The sequence below is a fragment of the Capricornis sumatraensis genome, chromosome 1, assembly GCF_032405125.1.
Source record: "Capricornis sumatraensis isolate serow.1 chromosome 1, serow.2, whole genome shotgun sequence".
Lineage (NCBI taxonomy): Eukaryota > Metazoa > Chordata > Mammalia > Artiodactyla > Bovidae > Capricornis > Capricornis sumatraensis.
Window position 1 is genome coordinate 176,171,988 of NC_091069.1, and position 21,487 is coordinate 176,193,474.

Sequence of the window (21,487 nt, forward strand, 5' to 3'; positions counted from 1 at the left end):
AGAAGCTAGAAGTTATACATAATAACAGGGATACTGAAGGGATCACAATTCAGCTTTCTGCTCCATTCACACACCCACACACACCCTCACTATCCTTCAGTATTGAAAAATGTTTGGTTCAGTCATGTAAAATTAACCCAAGTTACAGCCAATTAAGTAATCCGAAACATGTAAGCCTAACAGCAGTGCAGTACTTAAAAAGAGAATATAAATTACAAGCCATCACTTTCTCCAGTCTTCCAGAAGAGACAGTTGACCCTTCTTGTCACCTTATAATTTAATGCTTCTTTCTAATCAACTGTGTGCAAGCAAATAGAAACTAAGCTTTATAATAATAGATTTGTGTAAGTTGAAATAGAGTATATAAGCTTTGAGTTAGGGCTTTTAATAAGGAGTCAAACACATGGGCTTTAATGTAAGCATTTGAGACAAGTATTTTCTCAGTCTGGGCTTGTTTTCAGAGGACAAAGTTAACAGAAGCATAATATATAAACAAGTTGGGCCTTATTACTCATTTTTAATCAATTATACAAGGCACTTAAAATGCTTACTGAGCTTTTTTATGGGAATTCTATGCAATGAATGAAGAAAATGTCTCTCCAAACTTATTAATAGGTTTGAGGCTATATTACAAAATTCAGAGATTAGTATAACCTGGAGAAGAAAGAAAATTAACATGTGCTGAGGATCTACTGTAAGACAGACAATATGCTGGGCACACTGGTGTGTTATGTTCCTTCACTTAATGTTTACAGTAACACTCAAGACAGTAACAGTATATGCCCATTTAACAGATGCAGAAACTGGAGTTCACCCACAGTTACATAGCTAGGAGGTAAACGGGGATTTGAAGACAAACTTACTTGGTTCAATGCACATTTTACCATATCATACTACCTCCTGTCTTGAAAAGGCCCTGGACACTAAGCGCTCGCTGAACTCATTCTCTTCTCACCCACCCACTGAGGCCACCCTGTCACCGCTGCTTGGCTTGATAAAGCAATCCAACTCCCCATAGCTGGCTACTCCCATCTCATGGCTACCATGGGAGAGAATTCTATGTGACACAGAATCCCTTTTCTCCTTGATCAGGGGTGGACACTTTCCACAATTCCTGTTTTCCACTTCTGCCTCAGTGCATTTCTCCTTCATTCTTTTTTCATGGATTTATACACCCTCTTAATCCTTCCACTCTTTCTTCAAACCTTTACCAAGTTATTTTAGGAAAATCTCTCTTTCTCTCTTTCCTTTCCCATATTCACTCAGAAATTTTAAAAACAATCCTAAATATGGCTGATAAATGTAGGAGCTATACCAAAGATACACCTATATCAAGAATAAAAGGGCTATATGTTTTAAACTGAAAACAGATTTGAAGATTTGTGCAATAATCTTCTCAAATTCTTGAAAGCATCTAATTTCTCCTTCAGAATACAGGTGAATATTCATCTGCCATTTTATCACCTTTAATTAAATCTGTACTCAACCATGAAAGAAATATTTCTCACTTAAAGATACTGCTTTTGTGTTTCTTTCACTGAGTTTGGCTGTAATATTATTTTCCATTAACATTTACTGAATAATATAAAACATTAAATGAGTCATTATAGTGGGCAAACCTAAATATCATTCTTTTCTAAAAAAACAAAAAAGTAATTTCCAACTCCAAATATTCTCCCAAATTAAAAATATCCTGCTTTTGTACCAAAACTCAGTCACTTGTAGGTGAAACAGAAGTACTTAAAGGAATCTGAAACAGATTTTTTTTTAAAAAGCTATATTTCACAAATTACTTCTGATTCAAAGTATTTTTCAACAAACTCATCTGAAGGATGCTAATTAACTTGGATAGTAGTATTTCTAACCTATGTAGGATTCAGTAAGAAATTATGCCTTACAAACATCAGCATTACAAATACAAATATCAATCAGCCTTAAGATCAAATTGGTACTACAAAGCAACAAAGAAACCCTTGATAAAAACGGATTTAATAATCTGCCAATTGTCACTCCTAAATTTTCTATTCTTTCTCATCCTTCAAAATGTTGACCTAAGCAAAAACTGCTTCATCTCTAATTTAAAAACAAGATCTACCTCTTATCTAGGGATATTTTATCTCCAGAAACCCCTTCAGATTACCTTTGTATAACTACCACCTTGCATCTACAAAGCTTATCTTGTAAACTATGCCCCCTGATTTTTAAATTGATACTGTTCAAAACATCCTAATAGGAGGATCATTTATAATAATCACAGCTAAACAAAATGGCCTTTCTTATCAGTGCCAGTGAGAATAAAAGATGTCTACTAAAAGAATTTACAGAGTAAGATAAATCACCTTATACAACATGACAACTAAATAAAAACCTATGATCATTTTCTAACCACAGAAAATTAATTTATAAATATTTAAGCCAAAGTTAACAGGCATCTCCATATATCTGATGCTCTGCTGAAATAAAGCAAAATCTAAGCATATTCTCCATTTCAAATACTGTCGCCAGTCTTCTAATACAACATAACAATAAGAAATTAGTGCTATTCGGAAATACCAAACATCAAACTTATGTCAACTGTTGGCTGAGAAATAGCTACATTTAAAAGAGAGAGGGAAAGGGTAAAAACGAACCAAGCAAAACAGAATCCTACATTCTGCTTAATCTAGTTGTTCATTCATTTCACTTTATGCCAATACCCAAAATTCAAACAATAATATTAATTAATCTTGAGGAAACTATAAATTTTCTAGCCTTGTATACTAAAAGGAATATAAAAAATACTTCCTAAACTTCCCTGTACACAAGTTTACCTAGTCCAAACACTAAACACCTAAGTGATTTTTAACATGTACTATATGATAACAAAGACTCATTCCAGAACAGAGAAGTGTTAACTATCCAAATCAACACTTTTTAAACACTGGACAAACGTTCTCACTTATCAGTACAAACCTTATTTGTGAAGTACAATAAAAGTAAAAATGTATTCATCACCTTCAATGCCAAAAACACCTACAATGTCTTACAACCATTTACTAAAAGCTAAATCAAGAGGCCTGATATAAATACAAGTATACTAATTTATCAAAACTTATCTTAAATCTCAGAAAAAGGTAACAAGGCTAATACATGTTGATGTTGACATAAAATATGATGGAAAATTGACAACTAATTTCCAACCCTTTAATAAATTCTCTTATAGAAGCATATTGATACATGTTTAAATAAAATATTTAAATGCGATAAGAATCACAAAATGTAATCACAATGAAATACTTTTCATCTAAAAAAGCAAGTATATAATGTCTCTGGGAATAAGTTGTTCTGATGAGATCTGAACATTTAGAATAACAGACTTTTTAGAGTTAGAAGGAACCAGTTATACATCATGTAGCTTTATGTGTAGCTAAAAGATCATCTCACCCGAGGCCCTCATCCTTGCCTTAAGAGTCTAAAAATATTAAATAAATCATGTCAATCTAATGGCAGTGAAACAAAATGAGGAATTATTTCAAATCAATTTTAACTTTTAAGACCTTATTCCATCTTATGATATCAAAATTAGCAGTATTTAATCAAAGAACTATGATGACTATTCACAAAACTAAAATTGCCTCAAAACTCAAGTAAGAACAATTTCCCAAGTATTATCACAGGCCAAGAGTTAAAACGTCTTAGATGATAAAAATTATATTTTAATTTTAGAGCAACTAGATAAATAGAAAGTAAATCTGACAAATCTTAACCTAAGACAACTAGCTGACCCCTAGATGCTGTTCTCTCCTTCTTGCCCAAAAACAAAACATTAAGTGAGACACTTATGACCTAGATCCTAGATAAGGCTCGTTTTCCAGCCTTCATTGCAGCTGGCTGTGGTCATGTGACAGTTATAGTCAATGGGACATGAATAGAAATGTTATACATAACTCTCCTAAAGGGAAAAGGAATGTTCTTCCCTTTTCTTTCTTTCTATTGGCAGGCATGATGGCACCTTCTTGGACCATAAGACGGCGCATATTAAGAACACAAAGCAAGACAAAGACCTAGGCCATGTTGATTCTGGAGCTTCCAGACAATCCTGAATTTGTTTATATGGACTTTTCAAATAAACATAAATATATTTCTACCATTTTAAGCACCTGTTAGAGTTGACAAGTCTAAATTTTAACCAATATACTTAATATAAATGATTATTAAATTATCTACATGATTGTTTCCTTATATTGGCATAAACATACAAACAATATGAAAGAAGGTACAGTAACTGGTATGTTCTTTCACATTTAAAAAATTGTATGCCAAACACCATTAACTTTGATTAACAGGTCTAATTTTCCAACATATGAAAATAGTTTTCCTGGAAATTCTGGAAAAGTTAATGTGGGTGTATATGTGTTGATGACAGATGGGTGATAAATGTGAAATAGCCTGCTGAGAAAAAGGGTTAAAGAAGGAAACACCTTCCCACTTATATTTCATCTAAGATTACATAATAAGCTACATATATCTTCCTGTGTTAAACTTAAAACCCAAAACTATATCTTTATTCATCAATTGTCTCTTAGTACTGTTTTCTCAAAAAAAAAATATTAAATCCCAAGTTTCTTCCAGATATAAACACAACATAAAGAAACTATTACACAAACTCAACATGAAAATCCAGCAGCCAAAAAAAAAAGTTCTATATTAGAAAAATTTACTTATTCATGATTATGAAAAGTTAAGTACTGAAGTTACCTGAGACTAATGTAAAAATGAAGACTTCAAGGAAGGGAATGCTGTAGAGTTGAAAAAGAAATCATGGTTGAGTTTCTACCTTTCATAGACTTCAGAAACCCTTAGTACCACCTCAATTGCTTATGCCATCCAATTCCTACAAAAAAAAAACAAAAAACAAAAAACAAAAACATTACTTACGGAGAGAAAAAAATACTGTACAAATACAACATGGACAAGTGCACATGCCTAATGATGAGCACTCTTTGTAAATAGTAAACTATGTCTGAATAGACAGTGGAATGACTTGTTTTTAAATCTGAAAGTGGGAAAATGTAACAGTGATGAGAAGTAAGTGTGCAATAATCCTGGCCTTGTAAGTAATTTGCCTGGATCTGGGATGAACAACTTTAGAGACATGGGATATTGAAGAAAATTCAGAAAGTTACAGACCTAAACATTTACAAAAGAGAAAATAAATGATTAAAAAATCACTTCATAACACAGTATCTGCTTTGTGGAGGCTATGAAGTAAAGAGAGATGCAAATACAATCTTAGGCCTTACAAGCAACAAATAGAACTAGTCCTACACAGAGTGCACATGCGTTTACAACAGAAAAAAATTAAGAGTTGTAAAATCATGAAATACCTACAGAAATACAATCAGCAAGGTCATCTGAGAAGAAAAGCTGACAGAAGATGAGAATCATCATAGGAAGATTGCATACCATACCCCTCAAAAATAAGAATGAAGATGATAAGCTATACACAGGAAGAAAACTTCCTATCAGTGAGTATTTCTCAGCACAGACTAAATACACTAAAGAGTTTATGGAGTTTCCTACCTTAGAGGTCTTTAAAAACATCACATCCTATCTGTAAAGAATAGTTTGTATTTACTCCTCCACAAGAAGCTCTGAGACCAGACGGTGTATGATACATCCTATGATTTTAGATCTGTTTTTACAGTGGTGCAAAGGCAAGACGAACAGTCTTTCTCACCTAAAAAGTACCAGTAACAAGTCCATCTTTGTACTTCAGAAAAAGGGAAAGTGTTAGCCGCTCGGTCGTCTGACTGCGACCCCATGGACTCTAGCCTGCTAGGCTCCTTTGTCCATGGAATTCTCCAGGCAAGGATACTGGAGCGGGTTGCCATTTCCTCCTCCAGGGATCTTCTCAACCCAACGATCAAACCCAGGTCTCCTCGATTGTAGACAGATTCTTTACCGTCTGAGCCATCAGGGAAGCATACTTCAGAGAGTATAAAACTAATTCACTTTTTAAAATATTTCAACACTGTATCTATATTTTTAAAGTTTAAATTCTGACAGAGCTATTTACCTTTCAGTACCCTTTCATTTCAGAATTTTCTTGGATGTTCACTCATGCATGTCTATCTTAGCAGATAAACTTTTATCAAAATAAAAAAATTTCAGTAGGATTGTATTAGATATAAATAATACCAAAATGACAACAGTAACAATAACCTAGGCAGGCAGGGATGGGGGAGTCACAATCTGAAATTACTCCAATATGTTATCTAAAATGCCCAGTTTTCAACAAAAAATTATAAGATGAGGAAGGAAGAAAGGAAAGGAAAGGAGAGGAGGGAGGGAGAAAGGAAGGAAAGGAGGGAAGAAAAATGTGACCCACATTAATAAAAAATAGCAATTGCTACAAATGGTTTCTGAGTATCCCCAGATGTTGGTTTAAGCAAAGATTTCAAAATATCCATATAAACATGTTAAAAATTTTAACAGACCCCCATCTTTAATGTTTAATTATGAAAACAATCAACAAATAAAAAAATTTTCAGTAAGGGTATAGCATTTAGGTAAAAGAACCACATGGCAACTCTGAAGCCGAAAAGTACAGTAACTAAAACAAAAACTTCACTACACAATTCAAGACGGCAGAAGAAAATCTATGACCTTGAAGATACATCAGTAGAAAATATTCAATCTGAAGGACAGTGAAGAAAAAAAGGTTGTAGAAAATTGAAGAGAGCCTCAGCAACCAACTTACCAACATTTCTGGAGCTCCAAAGGAGAGGAGAGTAAGGGCAGGAAATAAGGTTTTTTTAATAAAACATCAATTAAAAACTTCCCAAATTAGATTTTTCAGCAGAAATCACATCTATAGGTCTTAGAAGTTCAATGAATCTCATGGAGAATAATTACAAAGACACACACCTAGACACATCATAGTCAAAACTGTTAAGAACAAACACAAGGAGAAAAATCATGCAAGCATAAAGAGAAAAATTACTCAGCATAGCAGAGAACCATCAACACGATTAACAGCTTTCTTTTTTTTTCCCCCTTTAACAATAATACTGTATTATAAAAGCACTTTACAACCCCATCCCATCTTTGAGTACAAGTTACTGGAGATGTGGGCTAATGATTATCTGAAAGCATTTCTCTCATCAGACCCATAATCCAAGTGCTTTCTGAATATTATAAGGTGATAGTAAGTGGGAAGTGGAGGAGGAAGAGGAAAGAGAGAGGAATAAGGTTCTCCCAGTTAAGGGCTTTGTTACAATGAGCGGATGAGGAAGTATGAAGATACTTTTGCTGTCTTTGCATCCTTATACTGTGTTAAGTAATGCCTGCAACATAAATTCAGCAGGCTTTTCCTGAGCTGTAACTCAGAAATTTACTAACACCTGACTTTCAATCAACAACAGAGGCCAGAAGACAGAGGAATCACATTCTGAAAGTGCTAAAAGAAAAAAACCTGTCAACCAAGAAGGCAACAAAACTACCCTTCAAAATAAAGGCATAATAAATGCTGTCTCAGATCAACAAAGACTGAATTTTTTGCAGACCTGCCATACAAGAAATACTAAAAGAAGTCCATCAGGTTGAAAGGAAATGACACCACACTTAAAATATACAGGAAGAAAAGAACACCAGAAATGATAAATATGTGGGTTAAGCTAGAAGACTATACATACATTTTTCTCATTTCTTCTCTTAACATCTTTAAAAGACATAAGTATATATAAAGCAATACTTTTAACACTGTATTGCCAGGTTTATAGCATACAGGGATATTATATACATATAGCAATAGTGACAAAATATAATTGACTTCTTTGGTGGCTCAGATGGTAAAACGTCTGCCTGCAATGCGGGAGACCCAGGTTCAATCCCTGCGTTGGGAAGATACCCTGAAGAAGGAAATGGCAACCCACTCTAGTACTCCTGCCTGGAAAATTCCATGGATGGAGGAGGCTGGTAGCCTACAGTCCATGGGGTTGCAAAGAGTTGGACATGACTGAGCGACTTCACTTCACTTCACTTCACTTCAGCAGCAAAACAGAGGAAGGAAAAAATGGAGCTATACTGAGCAAAGTTTCTATATTTTACTGATATTGACTTAGTGTCACTATTAAATAAGTTTATTTAATATTAAATTTAACATTAAATAAGTTAATGTTAATTTTAACATTAAATAATGTTAAATTTAACATTAAATAAGTGTATTTAATGTTAAAATGTATAATATAAACATTATAGCAACCACAAAGAAAATATCTTAAATTATATTTAGAATAAACACCAACAGAGTAACTAATAGGACATACTAAAAGACACTTAACTCAAAAGGCAGTAAGGAAGCACTGAGAAAACTCATGAGATATACATAAAGCAAATGGCAAATGTAAATCCAATGAAGTCCATAATTTAATGTGAATGTCTGAACAGCCCAATGGAAAGGTAGAGACTGTCAGACTGGACAAAAAAGCACAAAATTCGACCATGTGCTGCCAGCAAGAGACATACTTTAAATTCAAGACTGAAAGAAAAAAAGATGGGGAACAAGGATGGACACACACCCCCACACAACCCCTGACACACACACACCCTCGTACACACACCCCACTCCCACCCCCATGGAAAGAGTAACCAGAAGACAGGTGGAGTGGTTACATTAGAATTAGACAAAACAGACTTTAAGACAAATACTAAAGATGAAGAAAGATATCGCTTTCTAATGATAGCCAATAAATTAAGAAAGTATTGTAACAATTATAAACCCTAAAATAATGAAACAATAACATTATTAAAAAGAAAACAAAATTCAACAAATTATCACTGGAGATTTCAATACTGCACTGTAAATAATTTTGCTAAAGATACAGAAAACCTGAAAACAGAAAAACACACTCAATCGACTAGACCTAGCTGGCATGAAAACAGAACACTCTCAATCAACTAGACCTAGCTGGCATATATACAAAACTCCAACAAACAACATAAAAAATATTGTTTCCAAGCACACACTCTCCAGGACAGATCAAATGCTAGACCATTAAACAAGCCTTAAAAATGTAACAGGACTTAAGTCATACAAAGTATGTTTTCCAACCATAACAAAATTTAAGTAGATATCAACTAAATTAGAATTACGTAGTTATCAACTGGAAAATTTTCAAGTATTTGAAAATTAAACTTCACAATTCTGAATAGTACATATCTCAAAGAAGAAATTAAAAGAGATGTTAGAGAATACTTTTAACTGAATGAATAAAACAAACGTAACAAAATTAATGGGATGCAGCTTTATAAAGCAGTACTGAGAAGGAATGATATACTTTTATATATTTGAAAAAAAGTGGAAATCTCAAATCAGTGACATGAGCCTCCATTTCAATAAACCAGAAAAAGAGCAAACTAAACCCTAAAGCAAGCTGAAAAAAATATTCAAAATTTAGAGCAGAAATACATGAAATACAAAACAGAAAAATGAGAAAAACTTGGTTCTTTTAAAAAGACTCAAAAAATTTACAAACTTTTACAAAAACTGACCTACAGAAGAGAGAAAAAAAAAAACGGGATACACACACACACACACACACACTTATGGCTGATTCATGCTGTCATATGGCAGAAACCAACACAACATTGTAAAGCAATTATCCTCCAATTAAAAATAAATTTAAAAAAAAAAGAAAAAATACAAGCTACCAAAATTAGAAATGAAAGAAGGGATACTAACACTGACCTCACAAAAATTTAAAGTTTATAAGGGAAGGAATACTATAAACAAATAAATGCCAAGAAATTAAACAACTTTTATAAAACTTCTTAAAAGACACATATGACTGACACATTAACTAAAGAGGAAACAGAAAAATCTGAACAGACTTAGTATTTTAAAATCCTCCCCAAAAGAAATGGCTTCACTGATGAATTCCATCAAGTATTTACAGAGGAAATATCGATCCTTCATAAACTCCTTCATGAGACAAAGGAAGAGGGTACATCTTCCAACTCAATCGGTAAGGCTAGAGTTTGATATAAAGACATCAGATGAAAACTACACTCCAATGTCTCTCATCAACAGATACAATATGCTAACAAGGTATTAGCAGACTGATCTAGCAACAGATTAAAAAAAAAAAGGCCTCTACACCAAGACCAAGTAACATTTGTCCCAAAAAAGCAAAGCTAGTTTAACATCTGAAAATCAATTAATATAATACACCATGTTAAAAGAATAAAGAACAAAAGCTACATGGCTGTCTCAATAAACATAAAAGAAAGCTCTTGACAAATCATGACCAAAAAAATCTAAACAAACTAAGACTAGAAGAGAACTTCCTCAAACTGATAAAAGGTATCTAAAAAAACCTAACATTATGTTTAATGGTTAAACACTGAATGCTATCCTCCTAAAAACCAGAATGTACATTTTTACCACTTCTATTCAACACTGTACTAAAGGTTCTAACTAGTAAAACCAAGTAGGCAAAATCAACCAACCAATTAAGCAAAGATATCTAAATTAGAAAACAAGAAATAAACCTCTAGCGATGTGATTTCATATGTAGAAATTTTCTAAAAAATCCACAAAAAAAGTTACAAGGACTAATAATAATAAGCAGTTCAGCAAGGCCACAAGAGATTAGATCAATAAAGAAAAATCAATTATATTTCTATAGTGAAATGACAACTTTCTATCATATCTATCAAAAATTTGAATTAATCATATTTTCTTTCCTATCCCTCAGTAGTATAAACTTTTTTTTTTCAAGTTAGATTTGTCATAGGCATCTTATCTTTTTAGTTGTTATGGTGAACATATACCTCTTCTTCAATAGCCCTAATCCTATTCTTTCTAATAAAAAATCATTTATGTAAAATTGAGTTTATAAGCAGTTCCTTTACAGAATTCTCAGAACTATCAGCACAAAATACAAGCAGGCAGATGAACTGAACAGAAATGACTTCAGAAACAGACTCTGCCTTCCCCAAAAACATGGAAATTCAGTATATGATAAATGTGGCATTTCAAATATGTAGAAAAGAAACACATCATTCAATAACTGAAATGAGGACAAATGGTTAGCCATCTGGAAAACGGTAAAGCTGATCTCTCCATTTACTGCTTATACCAAAAATATTCAATATAAATCAGAAAGATTTTAAACAATTTAACCCATAAAAATAGACAACCCATACAATTTTTCAAGTTCACTGAATCTAAAACTACCAATCCTAAGAAACACAACTATTTTATGTTAATAAGAAAAAAACAATGCCAAACTATGACAAGACAGAAATTCATGTCTTTCAGAGATGTTACAATATGGAAGGAAAAACGAGTCCTACAATCAGTGGTAAAGACCTTCTAAACCTTACACAGGAAACCGCCTCCCCCACCCATGACCATGAATAAAAAGATCACTAACTCAATCACACAAAATTAAAATGTCTACAAGACAAAAGCAAAATCAAAAGATAAGCAAAAATTGAGTAAAAACAATCTTCTTAACACATGACCAAAAAGATCACTGAAAATATACATATGGCCAGTAACAATGGGGAAAAAATGCTGAAACTCATAATGAAATTTTGAAAATCAATACTAACAAAAACCTGACAAATTTTAAAAAGTTGGACACTAGCTAGTATCATGAAAGAGACAGATTCCCATTTTCCCAGACTACTGATGTAGGGACAACTTTTTTAGTTAGGCAATTCAACCACAAATTATTAAATGTACACACTTTTGACCCAACAATTTTTTCCTTAGGAATTTATACTGCAAATGTATTTTTAAATATGTGCAAAAATGTATCCAAGAATATTCATTATATTCCCATTTAATACTATAAAAAAATAAACCTAAATATTCATAAATAAGAGGCTAGTTAAAATAATTATGGTACACTGACATACTGGAATATTACATAGAATGAAATGAGAAGGAATTATATGCAAAGGTACAGAAATTAACAACAAAAAAGGCATTTGGCTAAACAGTATGTATGCTGTGATTTCATTTTTATAATGATTATGTAAATATATGTATACATATACATACGTATGGAAAATACATGGAACGATACATACACATACACAAATGTTAACAGTGAATGGGAATGAGGAGAGCCTTTTTAAATTTTTTTATAACAATCTCTACAGCTTAAGTGTCTATCCCTCTTATAATAAACCTAATTAAGAAGTAAAAGAAGCTTACTCCTTGGAAGGAAAGTTATGACCAACCTAGATAGCATATTCAAAAGCAGAGACATTACTTTGCCAACAAAGGTCCGTCTAGTCAAGGCTATGGTTTTTCCAGTGGTCATGTATGGATGTGAGAGTTGGACTGTGAAGAAGGCTGAGCGCTGAAGAATTGATGCTTTTGAACTGTGGTGTTGGAGAAGACTCTTGAGAGTTCCTTGGACTGCAAGGAGATCCAACCAGTCCATTCTAAAGGAGATCAGCCCTGGGTGTTCTTTGGAAGCAATGATGCTAAAGCTGAAACTCCAGTACTTTGGCCACCTCATGCAAAGAGCTGACTCATTGGAAAAGACTCTGATGCTGGGAGGGATAGGGGGCAGGAGGAGAAGGGGACAACAGAGGATGAGATGGCTAGATGGCATCACCGAATCGATGGATATGAGTTTGAGTGAACTCCGGGAGTTGGTGATGGACAGGGAGGCCTGGCATGCTGCAATTCATGGGGTCGCATTGGACACGTCTGAGCGACTGAACTGAACTGAACTGAACTGAAGAAGTAAACAATGTTAAATGAAATCTTAAAATATGACCATTAAATATTTTCAGATCTTCATTTTAAAAGAATACTCAAAACAAAATTTATGAGAATCTTAGAATTTTTTTAGGACATATTCATTTATTCAGACACAAATGCATAATTATAAAGGTTCCAATTTATTAAGTCACCATCAAGTCATTCACCTCATTCTACATATTAATCAGGACTCTTTTGGTTGCAAGTAACAGAACAGAAAGTAGTTTAACTTAAAACTACTGGTTGACACAAATGAGAAGGCTTCAAGCACAGGTGGATCTAGGGACTTATATCAGCACCTGGTTTTGCTATGTCTTGATGCTGTTCTTCTCTATATTGGTCCATTCTTGGGCAAATCTTCCCTGTAGTGGGAAGAGAAGCTTTTATCTTCACAGCTCCAAACCCAGGGGAAAAAAAAAAAGAAAAGAGTTATGTTTCTCATTCAACAGAATTGCCACTGGTTTAATCAATGAAATGTCCATTCCTAAGGCCAGAGGGAACATTTCATGCAAAGATGGGCTCGATAAAGGACAGAAATGGTATGGACCTAACAAAAGCAGAATATATTAAGAAGAGGTGGCAAGAATACACAGAAGAACTGTACAAAAAAGAGCTTCATGACCCAGATAATCACAATGGTGTGATCCCTCACCTAGAGCCAGACATCCTGGAATGTGAAGTCAAGTGAGCCTTAGAAAGCATCACTACAAACAAAGCTAGTGGAGGTGACGGAATTTGACTTGAGCTATTTCAAATCCTGAAAGATGATGCTGTGAAAGTACGGGACTCTATACACCAACAAATTTGGAAAACTTAGCAGAGACCACAGGACTGAAAAAGGTCAGTTTTCATTCCAATCCCAAAGAAAGGCAATGCCAAAGAATGCTCAAACTACCACACAATTGCACTCATCTCACACGTTAGTAAAGTAATGCCCAAAAGTCTCCAAGCCACGCTTCAGTAATACGTGAACTGTGAACTTCCAGATGTTCAAGCTGGTTTTAGAAAAGGCAGAGGAACCAGAGATCAAATGGCCAACATCCGCTGGATCATCAAAAAAGCAAGAGAGTTCCAGAAAAACATCTACTTCTGCTTTATTGACTATGCCAAAGCCTTTCACTGTGTGCATCATAATAAACTGTGGAAAATTCTGAAAGAGATGGGAATACCAGACCACCTGACCTGCCTCTTGAGAAACCTACATGCAGGTCAGGAAGCAACAGTTAGAACTGGACATGGAACAACAGACTGGTTCCAAATAGGAAAAGGAGTACATCAAGGCTGTATATTGTCACCCTGCTTATTTAACTTATACACAGAGTACATCATGAGAAACGCTGGACTGGAGAAAGCACAAGCTGGAATCAAGACTGCCAGGAGAAATATCAATAACCTCAGATATGCAGACGACACCACCCTTATGGCAGAAAGTGAAGAGGAGCTAAAGAGCCTCTTGATGAAAATGAAAGAGGAGAGCGAAAAGGTTGGCTCAAAGCTCAACATTCAGAAAACTAAGATCATGGCGTTGGGTCCCATCACTTCATGGGAAACAGATGGGCAAACAGTGGAAACAGTGTCAGACTTTATTTTGGGGGGCTCCAAAATCACTGCAGATGGTGACTGCAGACATGAAATTAAAAGACGCTTATTCCTTGGAAGGAAAGTTATGATCAACCTAGATAGCATACTGAAAAGCAGAGACATTACTTTGCCAACAAAGGTCCATCTAGTCAAGGCTATGGTTTTTCCAGTTGTCATGTATGGATTTGAGAACTGGACTGTGAAGAAAGCTGAGCGCCGAAGAATTGATGCTTTTGAACTGTGGTGTTGGAGAAGACTCTTGAGAGTCCCTTGGACTGCAAGGAGATCCATCCAGTCCATCCTAAAAGAGATCAGTCTTGGGTGTTCATTGGACGGACTGATGCTAAAGCTGAAACTCCAATACTTTGGCCACCTCATGCAAAGAATTGACTCATTGGAAAAGACTCTGATGCTGGGAGGGACTGGGGGCAGGAGGAGAAAGGACGACAGAGGATGAGACGGCTGGACGGCATCACCGACTTGATGGACATGAGTTTGCGTGAACTCCGGGAGTTGGTGATGGACAGGGAGGCCTGGCGTGCTGTGATTCATAGGGTCGCAAAGAGTTGGACACGACTGAGCGACTGAACTGAACTGAAGAGGAATGTTCACTGTGATCTACCAGGCATATAGCGTGGATACACACGGATTAAGAACAGGCTCCTTGCTGAAACAAAAATATCCAAGACCAGGTGGCTTAAACAGGCATTTACTTCTCACAGTTCCACAAGCTGGAAATCCAAGATCAAGAGCTGGATTTGAGCTAGTGTCTGGTGAAGATGAGAATCTTAGAACTGTTATGATCATTAATAATGACATGAGAACATGTGCCACATGTAATTACCCTGAAAACTCTTCATGTTTAATTTTCTTTCACTTTGAAAGATAAAAGCACAGGTCTAATACATGTACCAACATAGCCCAACAAGACAGGAGAGGATTTGGGGTCTTCCTAAAATAAGGGACCTTGGGCCTAAAAAAGAGAAATGCAAATAATCTTCTTAAGTGAGAAAAGATAATGGTTTTCATCAAAGAGAACTAATAACATCAATTATTTCCTGTGTACAGATGTTCACATCATGGTATCTCTATGTAATATTCATGCTGTGCTGTGTGCTTAGTAGCTCAGCCGTGTCTGACTCTTTGTGACCCCATGGACTATAGACTGCCAGGCTCTCTGTCCACAGGGCAGGAATACTGGAGTGGGTTGCCATGCCCTCCTCCAGGGAATCTTCCTGACCCAGGAATCGAACCCAGGTCTCCCACATTGCAGGCCGATTCTTTACCAGCTGAGCCACCAGGGAAGCCCAAGAATACTGGAGCAGGTAGCCTATCCCTTCTCCAAGGGATCTTCCCCACCCAGGAATCGAACCAGGGTCTCCTGAATTGCAGGAATATTTAAGTGTAAAAGAAAAGGGATTATCCAGGAAGAGCAGAGTACTATCCAACAGCTGTGACAGGTATGTTCATGTTCAAGTATATAGGCATCAATCACAGGTAAGAGTGAAGAAACAGTGCTAGATTACCTCTACAAAGTAGGTCAGGAAAATGCCCATCCCGCCAGATCACGTGGTTGAATTTCCAAGCTGTTGGTTCCTCCCTCTAGCCTATAAAAGTACAAAAATACAGGTTATTCCCCTCAAAAAAATCATGATTAGATACATTCTTAAAGCCAGATAAAACAGTTAAACAGTTTATATCAAAATGTGCTAAATCAGACAAAATTCTTTCCATGGATTAAATAATGTTAGTTCACTTAGAACAGTGCAACTGTAATGACCCATCAGTGCTAAATGAAGAAATGACCCAGGCACTAATCGGACTTTTTCAAATTTAGCTTTTAGCTAAGGATTAGGATTTCTTTAAAATCAGGGCAACAGACTAGAATTACCATCAACAACTTAAAATAGGAGGACACAAAATGTACTTCACTAAAATCATATGTTGATGTTCTCAACTACTCAAACAGTTCTATTCCTGATGAAATCTCACAGTAACATTTCCCTCATCTCAAAAGTTTAATTATATTAAAAACATTTGTTTTTGAAACTACGAAAATGTTAAGTATTTAAAATTTTTGAGACAAAGGTGTTTAATAATGTTAAAATCGTCCACAGATTTTTTTTAATGTCATACTATAATCAATCTTTTAGCAACTAACATAGAAAATTAACCCTCTATGTTGGTACTGCATTGATATTGGACATATATAATTTTCTTCCTGCAATTGGGATATGCTTTCCCGGTATATGAAATGGAGGTAATGAGGACTGAAACCTGAAATTTTATTAGATACAAATAATAGGCCAAATATAACCTTTATTCAGAAATAATTAAGCATTTTATATAATAACCCAAACATATTTTTAGGGCTTAATAAATATCTTGCAAATCAATAAAATTATAATTATAAAAGCCGAACAATTAAACTATAAATCTTCAGAAAACAACCAAATATATTAATCCAAAGTTATGTTTAACACAATTTCATCAAGGGATTACCACAGCCTTTCTGATCATTCTGCATTTTCCAGTCCTTAGCCAGTCAGTAGCTTTGTTGCTAAACTAGTCATCATAAACAACAACAAAAAACCTATTTAAAATAATTTATTTCTACTAACCTCTTAATTGCCTGCCTCAAAGTTTTGTTCCCAAGCATTTAAAAGAGCATATATGCCACTCCTCTCAATTACCTACGAAAGGGAAAGTGAAGTTGCTCAGTCGAGTCCTACTCTTCAGGACCCCATGGACTATAGCCTACCAGGCTCCTCCCTCCATGGGATTCTCCAGGCAATCACCTATAACTATTTTTAAATATGTATTTTCTATAGCTTTAGCACCAAAAGGATAAAAGCCATAGAACTATATTATTGTAGTAGACAGTACCAAAAATATGTAAAGTAAAACAAAACTGTATCTGCACTACATTCCTATGCATCACTGTACATTCTTTACTAAATTCAACTTTTAGAATTTCTAACAGTTCACAGGAATAAAGGTGAACAGAAAAGCCATGGCAAACTCTATCTATATACAGTAAATAAAAAATCTTCAAATTATAAACTTTGGTATTACATTACAAGTCTTTTAAAGTTGATAGGATATATCAAGTCAACAACCAAGATGTTATTACTTTGAAATACTAATATTCTGTTGAAAACATTTTCACAAAAAACCTACTTACTTTCCTGCATCACTTTTTATTGAAAGCCCTAAATTAAAGCTGTCACACATCAAAACTGTAACTAGATACGTTAAAAGAGAAAGAAACAAAAATAGTGAAGCAAGAAGGAAAGGGAAACATGTTTCACTCCCAAATACACACATCCCCCAGATGCACTGAATAATATAACCTCAAAGTCTAAATCTACACACAGAAACTTTGTAATGTCTTTCCTATCACAACCTTTCCTACCATGGAAATGCACAATTTCCCCTAACTCACAGACCACACAGTCTCTGTCTCTAGAAACCTGAATTATTTAGCATCATCTACCAATTTCACTTCTCCTTCTAAGTGTTTCTATCCCTCTTTCTCCTCTGCCACTCCTCTCTACAAAGAATTGGGAAAAGCATCTACCAGGCTGGAAACCCCTGTAAATACAAAAAGAAACGTATAAAGTTACTTGGACAACCACCTAATGATCAGGTAAAGTGAAAGTCACTCAGTCCTGTCCAACTCTTTGCAATCCCAAGGACTATACAGTCCATGGAATTTCCAGGCCAGAATACTGGAATGGGTAGCCGTTCCCTTCTCCAGGGGATTTTCCCAAATCAGGGATCAAACACGGGTCTCCTACATTGCAGGTGGATTCTTTACCAGCTGAGCCACAAGGGAAGCCCAGTGATCTGGTAAGATCTTCCTCGTTCCCTGCCCCACTTCCCCTACTTAAAGAGTGAGTGAATATTCCTGCTTAGCACCTCTTCTGATTTAAGACTCTGCTGGCTAATTATTCTGTGATTATAATCACTTGCACAGGTATAATCAAATTAAGACAAAACACATATTAAGAAATAAATGAAATTTCTTGCAAGGACCATTAGCTACTACCCTTCCACAGTATTTCAATGTATTTACCAGCAGGTCATTAATTGGGACATTTCTGTCATTAACTGAATCAACATTTTGGATCACCTGATATGTATATGCAATACTACCTAAGATTTCTAAGACACGCATTAAAATACCGTGGTCTCTTCCCAAAGGAGTTCCTAATCTAGCCTGGAGAGTAAATAAACATACAACAGATAATGTTAGTGATGATAATGCAAAGTGTTAAGTGCTATAACTGAAGTCTAAGCAATGTATCACAGGAAAATCAAAGCAGGGATCAATTAATTCTCCCTTCGTTACTTTTCCAAAAGAGAAGAAGTGATCTTTTAGTGTTGGTTCCACATTTAAGAATACAATGAATAGTATATGCTTTGGACTTTGGTCAATAATGTTGCTACATCTCTGCAGATATTAACTCAATAAAAAAAAAAAAAAACCTATGATGTGGGTGCTAATATTATTTCCATTTTAAAGAAGAAAAAACTGACTAAAGGTTACAAGTAACTCACCAAAGCTTACAAAATTAGTAAGTGGCAGAACCAAAGCCTTCATAATGGTCTGTGGCTCAGGCGTAAAGAATTTCCCTGCAAAGCAGAACACTCCGGTTTGATCCCTGGATCCAGAAGATCCCCTGGAGAAGGAAACAGTATTCTTGCTTTGGAAATCCCATGGACAGGGAAGCCTGGTGGGCTACAGTCCATAGGTCACAAACAGTTGTACACAACTGAGCAACTAAACCACCACCACAATCAGGCCCTCCAAAATCCCCTCCCATTTCTCATCACTACCACCACCAAACCGTGATGGCTTTAAGAATCTGAGAGGAAAAATGCTTCAAGTCCTTTAGCATTTTTAATTAAATCACATTTGAAAGTATTCAGTCAAATTCTACTTTTACATTAGTTCTTATTTTTATGATTTAATGATACTTTGTGAACAGTGTTTAAAAAAAAAAAGTAAAGGAAAAAAACTTTGTTTCAGGCAAGAGATTTCTATGAATACGCTTAGAATTTTGACTCAATAACAAAGTAGACATATGTGTTCTTTTAATTTACACTACCTGCTTTGAAAAATTCATTTATTAGAACTCAGAGTGTACTTTTCATGACCAAATCTATCCTGAAGAGGAAAGGAAACCCCCCAAATTCAAACCTACTATTCCAAACACTACCCTAACCAAGTCTTTCTAGAATGATTTTCTATTTCTACTTTCACCAAGAATTAAGCCAAAATCTTAAAAATTTCACAATCAATGTAGTCAATCCACATGGTTAAGAAAAAAAATCCTACACACAAAATTACCTGGGAAGGGACTACTGTTTGTCTCCATTCTACAAATGATGAAACTGAATCAATTTATATTCCCACCAACAGTGCAAGAGGGTTCCCTTTTCTCCATATCCTCTCCAGCATGTATTGTTTGTGTATTTTTGATGACGGTCATTCTGACTGGTGTGAAGTGGTACCTCACTGTAGTTTTGATTTGCATTTCTCTAATAATTAGTGATGTTGAGCATCTTTTCATGTGTTTACTGGCCATCTGTAAGTCTTCTTTGGAGAAGTGTGTGTTTAGGTTTTCTGCCCATGTTTTGATTGGGCTCTCTGTTTCTCCAATATTGAGCTGTATGAGCTGCTTATATACTTTGGAAATAAATCTTTTGTCAGTTGTTTCACTGGCGAAATGTAAACTGATATAGTCACTATGGAGAATAGTATGGCGATTACTTTATAACTCCAGAATAAAACTACCATATAACTCAGTTACCCCACTACTGGGCATACAACCTGAGAAGACCACAACTGAAAAAGACACATGTAGCCCAATGTTCATAGCCACCCTATTTACAATAGCTAGGATATGGAAGCCACCTAGACGCCCATCAACAGATGCATGGATAAAGAAGATGTGGTACAAATATACAATGGAATAGTACTCAGTCATAAAAAAGAGAGAATCTGAGTCAATTCTAGTGAGGTGAGTGAGTGAGTGAAGTCGCTCAGTCGTGTCCGACTCTTTGAGACCCCATGGGCTACAGCCTACCAGCCTCCTCCGTCCATGGGGTTTTCCAGGCAAGAGTACTGGAGTGGGTTGCCATTGCCTTCTCCACTAGTGAGGTGGATGAACCTAAAAACTCTTATACAAAGTGAAGTAAGTTGGAAACAGAAAAACAAATACCATATATTAACAAATAAATATGTAATCTAGAAAACAGTATTAATGAATCTATTTGCAGGGAAGGAATGGAAACACAGATTTGGAGAACAGACTTGTGGACACAGCAGGGGAAGAAAAGAGAGGGACAAATGGAGAAAGCAGAATTAACACATACATACTACCACGTGAAAAACGGATAGCTGGCAAGGAGTTGCTATATAACACAGGAAGCCCAGCTTGGCACTCTGTGATGACTCTGAGGGATGGAATGGGGAGAGGGGAAGAGAGCAGGCTCAAAAGGGAGCTAAGATATGTATAAGGATGGCTGATTGGCAGTGTACAGCAGAAACCAACACAATATTGAAAAGAAATTGTCCTCCAATTAAAAATATAAATTAAAAAAAAAAAGATCATGAAACTGAGGTTGTGTGCCCATGGTTACACAGCACTTAACCATCATGGCAAAGAATTCAACCAGACTTCCTGCATCCAAATAAATGTTTACTTTAACACAGCACAATAGGAGAGGTCATTTCCAATTAAAATATATTTAATGTTACTATTAACAATATTCTGGGAGTCAAAAAAAAACATCTTTGAAGGATAAGATCACTGTAAATAAAATTTGAAATTAAAATGCTATCTACAGTAATGATCATTGTTGTTGATGTTCTGTCGCTAAGTCATGTCCAATTCTTTGCAACCCCATGGACTGCATCACACCAGGATTCCGTCTTTCACTATCTCCAGAGTTTGCACAAACTCCTGTTCATTGCATCAATGATGACATCAAATCATCATCAGGATATTTTCCAATAAATCAGCTTTTTGCATCAGGTGGCCAATGCACTGGAGCTTCAGCATCATTCCTTCCAATGAATATTCAAGGTTGATTTCCTTAAGGATTGAGTGGTTTGATCTCCTTATT

The 21,487-nt window shown here is 35.3% G+C and overlaps 1 protein-coding gene across 1 annotated transcript in view; it reads right to left on the minus strand.

The window, feature by feature from the left end:
- Positions 1-15,914, minus strand: part of ZNF148 (zinc finger protein 148) — a 103,939-nt gene extending 88,025 nt beyond the window's left edge. Inside the window, exons 1-2 of the mRNA XM_068973193.1 lie at positions 15,877-15,914; positions 4,738-4,873 (exon numbers count right to left, since the gene is read on the minus strand). The gene's annotated coding sequence lies outside the window, so the exon portion shown is untranslated. The remainder of the gene's footprint in view (positions 1-4,737; positions 4,874-15,876) is intronic.
- Between the last annotated feature and the right edge of the window lie 5,573 nt (positions 15,915-21,487).